The following is an 11690-nucleotide window of genomic DNA, read 5'->3' as shown; positions in this document are numbered from 1 at the left end:
TTCGGGCATTTGGTGAGGATTGCTCCCGGACGCCTCTCTGGGGAGGTGTTTCGGGCATGTCACCGGAGGAGGCCTCGGGGCCGACCAAGGACACGCTGAGGATTATATCTCTCGGCTGGCCTGGAACGCCTTCGGATTCCTCCGGAGGAGCTGGTGGAAGTGGCTGGGGAGAGGGCTGTCTGGACTCTTTGCTGAGGCTGCTGCACCGCAACCCAGATCCGGATAAGCGGGAAGACGATGAGTACGAGGTATTACTATACACCAAAACTCTAAAAGATTATAACCTCTAATCCTCTTTCTACCTACAACAAAACAGTCAAGATGAAGTGTTTTACTATTTTTTGATGTATTTCTTCTTACAGGTGGAGACGGCCCTCTTCTGAACATAACACACTCAACTGCGTCAGGACCATGAAAGCAGGAGAGGCTGGATGACTGTCTGCAAGAGCAGTTAAGAGGATTTCTTTTATCTTCACATATTTTACTCTTACACAAACAAGTGCTCACTTTTTAATTTCACTCTTACATCAGATAGAGAGAGACTTCATTTGGGAAACAAATACATGCATTTTCATCTCAATTTAGACTACCTCCAAGCCCTAAAACATACAAACCACCACTTGTAATTTCACATCATAGACATCACTTCTTCCTCTCAATAAAAATCACAACTTTTGACTTTAGCTTACACCTGTTTGAAGACCTTCAACTTGGAGAGGCTGAACTGGACCTCTGGATGCTGCAGATAACAACACTGAGCCTGTCTCGTCAAGCGTTCTCTTTATAACCTTGACGCTTGTTTTCCTCTTCCTGTTGATTTCATGCAAAGTCCAAGAGCTGTCTTGAGACAGCATGACAAGTGTCTACTCTGCGCCGTGTCTCTGCATAGGGTCTATGTTTGTCTTATTGTCCTCATACACTTAAAAAACATACAAACCACCACCTGTAATTCACATCATAGACATCACTTCTTCCTCTCAATAAAAATCACACTTCCCAACTACACTCTTTTATCCAAAATTTCACTTGCTTTGGTATTATTCCTTGGAATTAATCATCAAAATCTTACAGTTATTAGAATATCATTTGGCAATCCACATTCATACCAGTTCATATGTAACCCTTCTATCCATCTTCATCCAAGTATCATGCTCAATCAGCAGGCCTCAGCTCTGACCACCTCCTGTCATGTCACCTTTGCTGGACCCTCTGGACCACCTGGACAACACATCACGTGGTGACATTTTTTACAAACTTCATATCAATTCATTTGCAAGCAATCCTACAATTTACAACCTTTACATTTGTACTCTATATTCTTGCTCTTTGATACATGCCTCTTTTAGACTAAGTCTTTTTGCTGCTGCAATGGTATGTCACCATTTTCTTCTGCTGTACCGCCTTAAATCCATATTAAATTTTAAATTACATTTAATTACAGAAACTCATCAACAATAGTCTTCATTTTTATTCAAGTTAGCATATCTTACTTCTCAATTCATTTCATTTCATAGATTTCTGCTATTTACTATTTACTATTACACACAAAAACTCTAAAAGATTATACCACTAATCCTCTTCTCTATAAATGCAGCTGGAACCCTCCACTTCCTCTTTGGCAGTCGGCCCTTCCACCTCCAACTGACTGGACCGGACCGGACCGGACGAACGCCGCGGACAACCATCTGCTGGTAACTATTGCTTAAACATATCAACACATTGATTAGATTTTGTGTTTAACGTGTCAGGCCACATTTTCATTCTTAACATCTTATTTATATGTGTAAAGTACATTCTTTTCTTTGCTAAAGAAAATTCATGCTTCAACTAAACCACTATTCTAGCTTAGTTAACCTGTTTGTGATTCTTCAGTAGTGGAAACTCCAAAGATACACTTGTGTTTGAACAAATTTAAAATGTCATGCAGTAAAAAGTTGCTTTAAAATTTGCAAACAAATCCAACTAACGTCTTACAAAAGTAGTTCTTGTTACGTACAGGCTTGTATGATGACGTAAGACACTGGTGAAATGCTGGTGTTTGTAGAGATTTTGTTAGTGCAGGTTTTTGACTGAATAATGCCACACCTTTGATTGTACTAGTAAAATTTCAAGGAGCAAGGACTTCAAGCAGGAACCTTAGGTAGCTAAAAATAGCAATACAAAGAAGGCATTTAGATCAGACTTGAAGTTCAGTTATCCTTGACTTGGCACTTGTAAATCCATCATATATCATAATAAATAATAATAATAATTCAAAATTTCATGCAGTAACAAGCTGCTTTATTTGCAAACACATACAACAGAATACTCTTCAAGCATGGTAACTGTCTTGTGGAGAGGCCGCTCCAGATAAGTTGGTTTGCTGAAGATGTTTTCCTTGATCATCTAGAGCTGAGTCACTGATGAGCAATAGAAGCTTTCTCACACATCCATGCTTACCCAGATTACTTCAGTGACCTTGGCCAGTTTCCACTCATTCCGTGGTGCAGTGTCGTCTTGCACAATCACTATATATCATCGACCTTTGCATTTCTGCACGTCTTTTGCCATTTTGTCTCTGTTGCAGGTTTGACAGGTACTCTTTCTTCCATCTAGACCAAAACTCATTGGCTAAAATGTTGCACCTTACGCTACTTTTGTCAAGAATACAGGTCTTCCTTGACGAACTCTCCAGGTGGTGGCAAAGAGTACTGAAGACTTTCATTGTCAGAATATGATTACGTGTAAGAGGCTGTGGCACAGCTGGATCATTGAGTAAGTGAGCTGTTAAAGGTCTGCTGTTTTATGATTGTCATGACTTCGTAAAAGGTAAGTTTGCAAAGATGACCCATCAAGCCTTCTGGATGACTGATCCAGAATAGATGTCAGCACACTTCTTTTTCTTCTGATTTGCCTTTCCCAGGCTCCACCCATATGGCTGGCAGATGGAGGGTTCATGACAAACTCACAGTCTAGGTGCCTCCCTGGGGAGGTGTTTCGGGCATGTCCAACCGGGAGGAGGCCTCGGGGCGACAAGGACACGCTGGAGGATTATATCTCTCGCTGGCCTTGGAACGCCTCAGGATTCTCCCGGAAGAGCTGGTGGAAGTGGCTGGGGAAGAGGGCTGTCTGGAACCTCTTTGCTGAGGCTGCTGCCCTGCGACCCGGATCCGGATAAGCGGGAGACGATGAGTACGAGTATTACTATTACACACAAAAACTCTAAAAGTATTATACCACTAATCCTCTTCTCTATAAATGCAGCTGGAACCTCCACTTCCTCTTTGGCAGTCGGCCTTCCACTCCAACTGACTGGACCCGACCAGACTGGACCCGGACTGAACGCCGCGGGACAACCATCTGCTGGTAACTATTGCTTAACATTCAACACATTGATTGAGATTTTTTGTTTTAACGTGTCAGGCCACATTTTCATTTCTTAACCATCTTATTTATATGTGTAAAGTACATTCTTTTTCTTTGGCTAAAGAAAATTCATGCTTCTAACTAAACCACTATTCTAGCTTAGTTACATCCTGTTTGTGATTCTTCAGTAGTGGAAACTCCAAAGATACACTTGTGTTTGAACAAATTTAAATGTCCATGCAGTAAAAAGTTGCTTTAAATTTGCCAAACAAATCCAACATAACAGTCTTACAAAAGTAGTTCTTTGTTACGTAACAGGCTTGTATGATGACGTAAGAACCTGGTGAAATGCTGGTGTTTGTTAGAGATTTGTTAGTGCAGGTTTTTTGACTGAATAAATGCCAACACTTTATTGTACTAGTAAAATTTCAGGATAACTGAACTTCAAGTCTGATCTAAAATGCCTTTTTGTATTGCTAATTTTTCAAGCTACCTAAGGTCCCTGCTTGAAAGTCCTTGCTCCTTGAATTTTAACTAGTACCATCAAAGGTGTGCATTATTCAGTCAAAACCTGCACTAACAAGATCTCTACAAACACCAGCATTTCACCAGTGTCTTCGTCATCATACAAGCCTGTAACGTAACAGAACTTACTCTTTGTCAAGACTGCTTATGTGGATTTGTTTGCAATTTAAAGCAATTTTTCTGCATGACATTTAAATTTTGTTCAAAAACAGTGTATTTTGGAGTTTCCCTCACTGAGAATCACAAACAGGTGTAACTAAGCTAGAATAGTGGTTAGTTGAAGCATGATTTTCTTTAGGCAAGAAAAGATGTACTTTACACATATAAAATAAGATGTTAAGAAATGAAAATGTGGCCCGCACGATTACAAAAATTATCAATGGTGTTGAATGTTAAGCAATAGTTACCAAGCAAGATGGTTTGTCCCGCGGCGTTCAAGTCCGGTCCAGTCTGGTCCGGTCCAGTCAGTTTGGAGGTGGGAAGGGCCGACTGCCAAGAGGAAGTGGAGGGTTCCAGCTGCATTTTATAAGAAGAAGAGGATTAGTGGTATAATCTTTTAGAGTTTTTGTGTGTAATGTAATACTCGTACTCATCGTTCCTGCTTATCCGGATGCGGGTCCGCGGGGGCAGCAGCCTCTAGCAAGAGGTCCAGACAGACCCTCCTTCCCCAGCCACGTCACCAGCTCTTCCGGAGAATGGCCGAGGCGTTCCAGGAGCCGCACGAGAGATTATAATTCTCCAGCGTGCTTGGTCGGCCCGAGGGCCTTCCTCCCGGTTTGACATTGCCCGGAACAACCTCCCCAGGGGGCACTAGACTGTGAGTTTGTCATGAAACCCTCCGCATCTGCCCAGCCATATGGGTGGAGCCTGGAAAAGGCAAATCTAGAAGAAAGAAGTGTGCTGGACCATATTTCTGGATCAAGTCCATCCCAGAAGGCGTGATGGTGTCATCGGTTTGACAACTTCCTTTAACAGACGTCATGACAATCATAAACGCAGAACTTTAACGCTCATTTTCATTGACCCAGCTTTGTTGCCACAACCGGGAGGGCGATGCCCCCTCTTACAGTAATGCATATTCTTGACAAATGAAGTCTTTCAGTACTCTTGCCACCACCCTGGAGAGTTCGTCAAGGAGAACTGTATCTTACAAAAAAGCAAGCGTAAGTGGCAACATTTAGGCATGAGCTTTCTGGTCTAGATGGAGAAAGAGTACCTGTTAAACCTGCAATCAGAGACAAAATGGCAAAAGCGTGCAGAAAATGGCTCAAAGTTTCGATGATATAGTGATCTGTGCAGATGACACTTGACCACGGAATGACGTGGAAACTGGCCAAGGTCACTGAAGTATATCTGGGTAAGCGATGGATGTGTGAGAAAGCTTCTATGCTCATCAGTGACATCAGCTCTAGATGATCAGGAAAACAGTCTCAGCAAACCACTTATCTGGAGGTGCTCTCACAAGAGGTTACCATGCTTGAAAGAGTATTCTGTTTATGTGTTTGCCAAATTTAAAGCAGCTTGTTTACTGGCATGAAAATTGTGAATTATTATTTATTATTTTTTATGATTATGATGGATTTTACAAGTGCAAGCTCAAGATACTGCGAACTTCAAGTCGCTGTATCTAAATGCCCTTCTTTGTATTGCTATTTTTTCAGCTACTAAGGTCCGCTGGCTTGAGAGTCCTTGCTCCGTGTGAAATTTTACTAGTACAATCAAGGTGTGGCATCATTCAGTCAAAAACCTGCACTAACAAATCTCTACAAACCCCAGATTTCCCATAGTGTGTCTTACGTCATCGTACAAGCCTGCTACGTAACAAGAACTATTACTTTGTAAAGACTGTTTATGTTGGATTTGTTTGGCAAATTTAAAGCAACTTTTTAACTGCAATGACATTTTAAATTTGTTCAAACACATTGTATCTTTGAAGTTCCACTACTGAAGAATCACAAACAGGTGTAACTAAGCTAGAATAGTGGTTTAGTTGAAGCATGAATTTTCTTTAGCAAAGAAAAGAATGTACTTTACACATATAATAGTGTTAAGAATGAAACTTGCCTGACAGTTAAACCAAAATCTAATCAATGTGTTGGCTGTTCGGATTCCGCGTCGGTCCGGTCCGGTCCGGTCCAGTCAGTTGGAGGTGGAAGGGCGACTGCCAAAGAGAAGTGGAGGGTTCCAGCTGCATTTATAGAGAAGAGGATTAGTGGTATAATCTTTTAGAGTTTTTGTGTGTAATAGTAAATAGTAAATTAGCAGAATCTATGAAATGAAAATGAATTGAGAAGTAAATATGCTAACTTGAATAAAAATGAAGACTATTGAGTTTCTGTATTAAATGTAATTTAAAATTTAATATGGATTTAAAGGCGGTACAGCAGAAGAAAATGTGACATACCGTTGCAGCAGCAAAAAGACTTAGTCTAAAAGAGGCATGTAACCAAAGAGCAAGAATATAGAGTACAAATGTAAAGATTGTAAATGTAGGATTGCTTGCAAATGAATTGATATGAAGTTTGTAAAGATGTCACCTACGTGATGTGTTGTCCAGGCAGGTCCAGCAAAGGTGACATGACAGGAGGTGGTCAGAGCTGAGGCCTGCTGATTGAGCCATGATCCTTATGTGAAAAATGAAGATGGATAGAAGGGTTACATATGACACTCCTATGAATGATGATGCCCAAATGATATTCTAACTAACTGTAAGAGTTTTGATGATTAATTCCAAGGAATAATACCAAAGCCAAGTGAAATTTGGTAAAGAAGAGTTGTGGTAGATTTGGGGAAGTGTGATTTTTATTGAGAGGAAGAAGTGATGTCTATGATGTGAATTAAGCAGGTGGTGGTTTGTATGTTTTTTAAAGCTTTATGAGGACATGAAAGAACAATGACATAAACTTCACATGAATGCCCAGAGACACGGCGCGAGAGTAGACACTTGTATGCTGTCTCAAGACAGCTCTTGGACTTTGTGCTGGAATCAACAGGAAGAGGAAAACAAGGGTCAAGGTTATAAAGAAGAAGCGTACTGGACTGAGACAGGCTCAGTGTTGTTATCTGCAGCATCCAGAGGTCCAGTTCAGCTCTCCAAGTTGAAGGTCTTCAAACAGGTTAAGCATAAAGTTAGCAAGTAAGTGTGCGATTTTATGAGAGGAAACAGAAGTGATGTCTATGATGTGAAATTACAAGTGGTGGTTTTGTTATGTTTTTTACGGCTTGGAGGTAGTCTAAATTGAGATCGAAAATGCAATGTATTTTTCCCAATGAAGTCTTCTCTTCTGATGTAAGAGTGAATTGAAAAGTGAGCAACTTGTTTTGTGTAGAGTAAAATTATGTGAAGATAAAAGAAAAATCCTCTTACTGCTTCTGCAGACAGTCATCAGCTCCTCTGCTTTATGGTCTGACGCTCCTGACGCAGTTGAGTGTGATGTTCAGAGAGGGCCGTCTCCACCTGTAAGAAGAAATACATCAAAAATAGTAAAAACACTCATCTTGACTGTTTTGTTGTGGTAGAAAGAGGATTAGAGGTATAATCTTTTAGAGTTTTTGGGTGTAATAGTAATACTCGTACTCATCGTCTCCCGCTTATCCGGATCTGGGTTGCGGTGGCAGCAGCCTCAGCAAAGAGGTCCAGACAGCCCTCTCCCCAGCCACTTCCACCAGCTCTTCCGGGAGAATCCCGAGGCGTTCCAAGGCCAGCCGAGAGATATAATTCCTCCAGCGTGTCCTTGGTCGGCCCCGAGGCCTCCTCCCGGTTGGACATGCCCGAAACACCTCCCCAGAGAGGCGTCCGGGAGGCATCCTCACCAAATGCCCGAACCACCTCAACTGGCCGACATGGAGGAGCAGCGGTTCTACTCCAAGCTCCTCCCAGATGGCCGAGCTCCTCACCCTATCTCTAAGGCTGAGCCCGGCCACTCTGCAGAGGAAACTCATTTTGGCTGCTTGTATTCGCCACCACCCCGGTTTGCCACTCCAGAGGCACTGCCCCCGATGTCCACGCAATGTTGCAGAGGCGTGTCAACCAAGACAGTCCTACAACATCCAGAGCCTTGAGAATACGTGTTGGTGGGATTGAGGAGCTCCTCAAAGTATTCCTTCCACCGTCCGACTATATCCCCAGTTGACGTCAGCAGCTCCCCGCCCCCACTGTAAACAGTGTGAGCGAGTTGCCGCTTTCCCCACCTGAGGGACCGGACGGTTTGCCAGAACCTCTTTGGAGCCAATCAATAGCCTTCCTCCATAGTCTCACCGAACTCCTCCCACGCCCGAGTTTTTGCCTCAGCAACTGCCGCGGCTGCGCTCCACTTGGCCCGCCGGTACCAGTCAGCTGATTCCGGAGACCCACAGGTCAACCACGCCCTGTAGGCCTCCTTCTTCAGCCTGACGGCTTCCCCCACCTCTGGTGTCCACCAGCGGGTACGGGGGTTACCGCCACGACTGGCCCCAGCTACCCTGCGGCCGCAGCTCGCAACAGCCGCCTCAACAACAGCAGAGCGGAACAAGGCCCATTCGGACTCAATGTCCCCTACTGGCCTCGGGACGCGATCGAAACTCTGCCAGAGGCGTGAGTTGAAAATCATCTTGACGGGTTCTTCCACCAGGCTTTCCCAGCAGACCCTCACAACCCGTTTGAGCCTGCCAGGTCTGCGCAGCGTCTTCCCCCGCCATCTGATCCAACTCACCACCAGGTGGTGGTCAGTTGACAACTCTGCTCCTCTCTTTACCCAAGTGTCCAAAACATACGGCCGCAGGTCTGATGATACGACTACAAAGTCAATCATAGACCGGCGACCTGGGGTGTCCTGGTGCCATGTGCACCTGTGGACATCCTCATGTTTGAACATGGTGTTAGTTATGGCCAAGCTGTGACTAGCACAGAAGTCCAATAACTAAACACCACTCGGGTTCAGATTGGGCAGGCCGTTCCTCCCCACCACACCCCTCAAGGGCCCCTCTCAAGGACTTGGGTTCCGGAGCCGACGCTATGTGTCGAGGTGAGGCCGACTATATCTAGCCGGTATCACTCAACCTCTTCCACAAGCTCCCGCTCCTTCCCCGCCAGAGAGGTGACGTTCCATGTTCCAAAAACCAGTTTCTGTAACCGAGGATCGGACCGCCAAGGCCCCCGCCTTGGTCTGCTGCCCAATCCACAATGCACCGGATCCTGCTGACTCTTCCTGCAGGTGGTGGGCCCACTGGTAGACGAACCCATGTAGCCGGTTCGGGCTGGGCCCGGCTGGGCCCCATGGGCTAAGGCCCGGCCACCAGGCGCTCGCCCACGGGCCCCAACCCCAGGCCTGGCTCCAGGGCGGAGCCCCGGTATCCCTCCGGGCCGGGTACACAAGTTCTTGTTCGTAATATTCATTGGGATCTTCTGAATAAGTAATAGTAATAGTAAATAGTAAATTAGCAGTATATATGAAATGAAAATGAATTGAGAAGTAAGATATGCTGAGTTGAATAAAAATGAAGACTATTGTGTGATGAGTTTTTGTACTTGAATGTAATTTTAAATGTAATATGGATTTAAAGGTTGTAGAGCAGAGTAAAATGGTGACATACCGTTGTAGCAGCAAAAAGAGTGAATCTAAAATTATCAAGTGCATTGTGAATGTAGGATTGATTGCAGATGAATTGATATGAGGTTTGTAAAAATGTGACCTACGTGATGTGTTGTCCAGGTGGTCCAGAGGGTCCAGACAGTTGAGCAAAGGTGACATGACAGGAGGTGGTCAGAGCTGAGGCCTGCTGATTGAGCCATGATCCTTGTGTGAAAAATGAAGATGGATAGAAGGGTTACATATGACACTGGTATGACTGATGATGCCCAAATGATATTCTTGTATGTTTTGTAGGGCTTGGAGGGTAGACTTAATTGAGATGAAAATGCATGTATTTTGTAAAATAATTTTGCTAAATGAAATCTCTCTGTGGCACTTAGAGTAAAAGATGTGAAGATAAAGGAAATCCTCTTACTGTTCTGCAGACAGTCACGGTCCTGACACAGTTGAGTGCGATGTTGAGAAACGGCTGACTCCACCTGTGAGAAGAAATAAAGCAAAAGTGTTTTGAGGTGTTGTAAATGTTTGAGCTGCAGTGATCAATGTAAAAATGAGCCTTAGAGTGTGTTTTATTGTTAAATATTGAAGTGGTTGAGTCGTGGCTCCATACAGGTGATTGGTGGTGATTTGGCGTGATCTGGTGGTGATAAGATAAAAGTGCAAGATGTGAATTTGAATTGCAGTTGTGAATGGTAAAAATGAGTGTGTGGACATGACTAATTGTTTGATTTTGTAATTGACAGACTGAACTACAGACTGACAGACTAAATTTAAAGAGGGTTGTAGCTGCCATTAGAAATAGTCATACAATTGAAATTGATTTAATAATTGAAGTTAAAAATGAGAATAATTTTATGTTTGGATAAAAATATTGATTTGGTTTATTAAGATGATTATTAGTTAGAGTACACATAAAACATACATGAAAAGGAGCTGTGTAATATTTGATAGCGGAACAAATGTTCTTTGCATTGTTGTGGGTTGGATTTTTGGTTAGTTGCGCACTGAGTAAGAGCACGGGTAAAAAGGGTTGGGTTCTTCAGAGAGGATGGAAAAAGGTTGCACACTGTATTAAGTGTATGAAGCTGAATGAAGACTCAAAAGGCTGGAGGTTCATTTTCTTACCCCCTTTAGTTGACGTGGCCAATGAGTTCTCACGGCATGTTAACAGTATGGATGCAATAAATGCCCGTATCTACAAGAACGCCTTGTGTTGGTGTTTTAATTGGAGGGAGTAACAGGGTTGCAGGCCAGAAAGGAATAAGTGAATATTTGTAATGTTATAAATAAATGAATAAAAGATGAAAGTAATGGATACCATGGTGTGGGACCTGTGGTCTCTGAGCTGTCACCTCCGGAGCGGGCGACACACTGTCCAGAGACAGTTGAGAAAGATATGTGCGTATTTAATAGAGCGTGTTTGTTTTGTGATAGTGATATAATGAGAGTGTTTTAAATGAGAAGACACTTAAGGGATGGATGTGAGTATTGTAAATAATGTGGAGTGGTGACTACACAGCTACAGTACATGATGAGCAGTTAATTCCCAAATGAGCTGGCCAGGGCCATTACCTTTTGTCACGGGTGGGCTCCACCTTCCGGTCTTATGGACAGCCGCTGGTCTTTATTAGAAGATTGGTGAATGTGGCACATGGGAGTGTAAAGAGTGAAGAGCTGGAGTTGGAGTGGTCTGCTGGACTGCGCTGGTCCTGGTCTCCTAAAGCGGGACATCTGCATTAAAAGAAGACACAAGCACATGTAGTGACAGACAGACTCTGTAGGCTGAGATGAGGGAGGGTGGGTATTCTGCCTGACATTTGAGCTGTTTCCCATGCGAGTACATATGCAATGGATTGTGAAAGTGTTAGAGTGTGTCTTTGGGGAAGATGTTCCATAGTGCAGTGGTGTAAGGTAGAAACCCTGCAAGCATAATGTCCCTGGTTTGATCGGCACAAGGTGTTTTTGTTGTATATGTTGCTCCATGAGCTGTTAAGAGTGAGAAAGACTGAAGAGCTGACAGAGGAAATAAGAGGCGTTAATGCGCTGTTCCCACACATGTAAAGTGGACTGATGCACAAGCAAAAATACAGTGTTTTCTGCAAAGCCTTATCTCTTAAGTGTGAGAAAATATAATATGTTTTGTCAATGTTATTTATGAATGAAGAGAGAAAAGGGGCCAGAGAAGACCTGAAGTGAACACAAACACAAATGTGGTGTAAAATTCCTCACCAAAGCACTGTAGACCGTCTT

Source organism: Seriola dumerili, unplaced genomic scaffold (assembly GCF_002260705.1).
Source record: "Seriola dumerili isolate Sdu_G_001 unplaced genomic scaffold, Sdu_1.0 BDQW01000716.1, whole genome shotgun sequence".
NCBI lineage: Eukaryota > Metazoa > Chordata > Actinopteri > Carangiformes > Carangidae > Seriola > Seriola dumerili.
The sequence above is the reverse complement of the archived record's forward strand: the minus strand, read 5'-3'. Positions refer to the sequence as shown.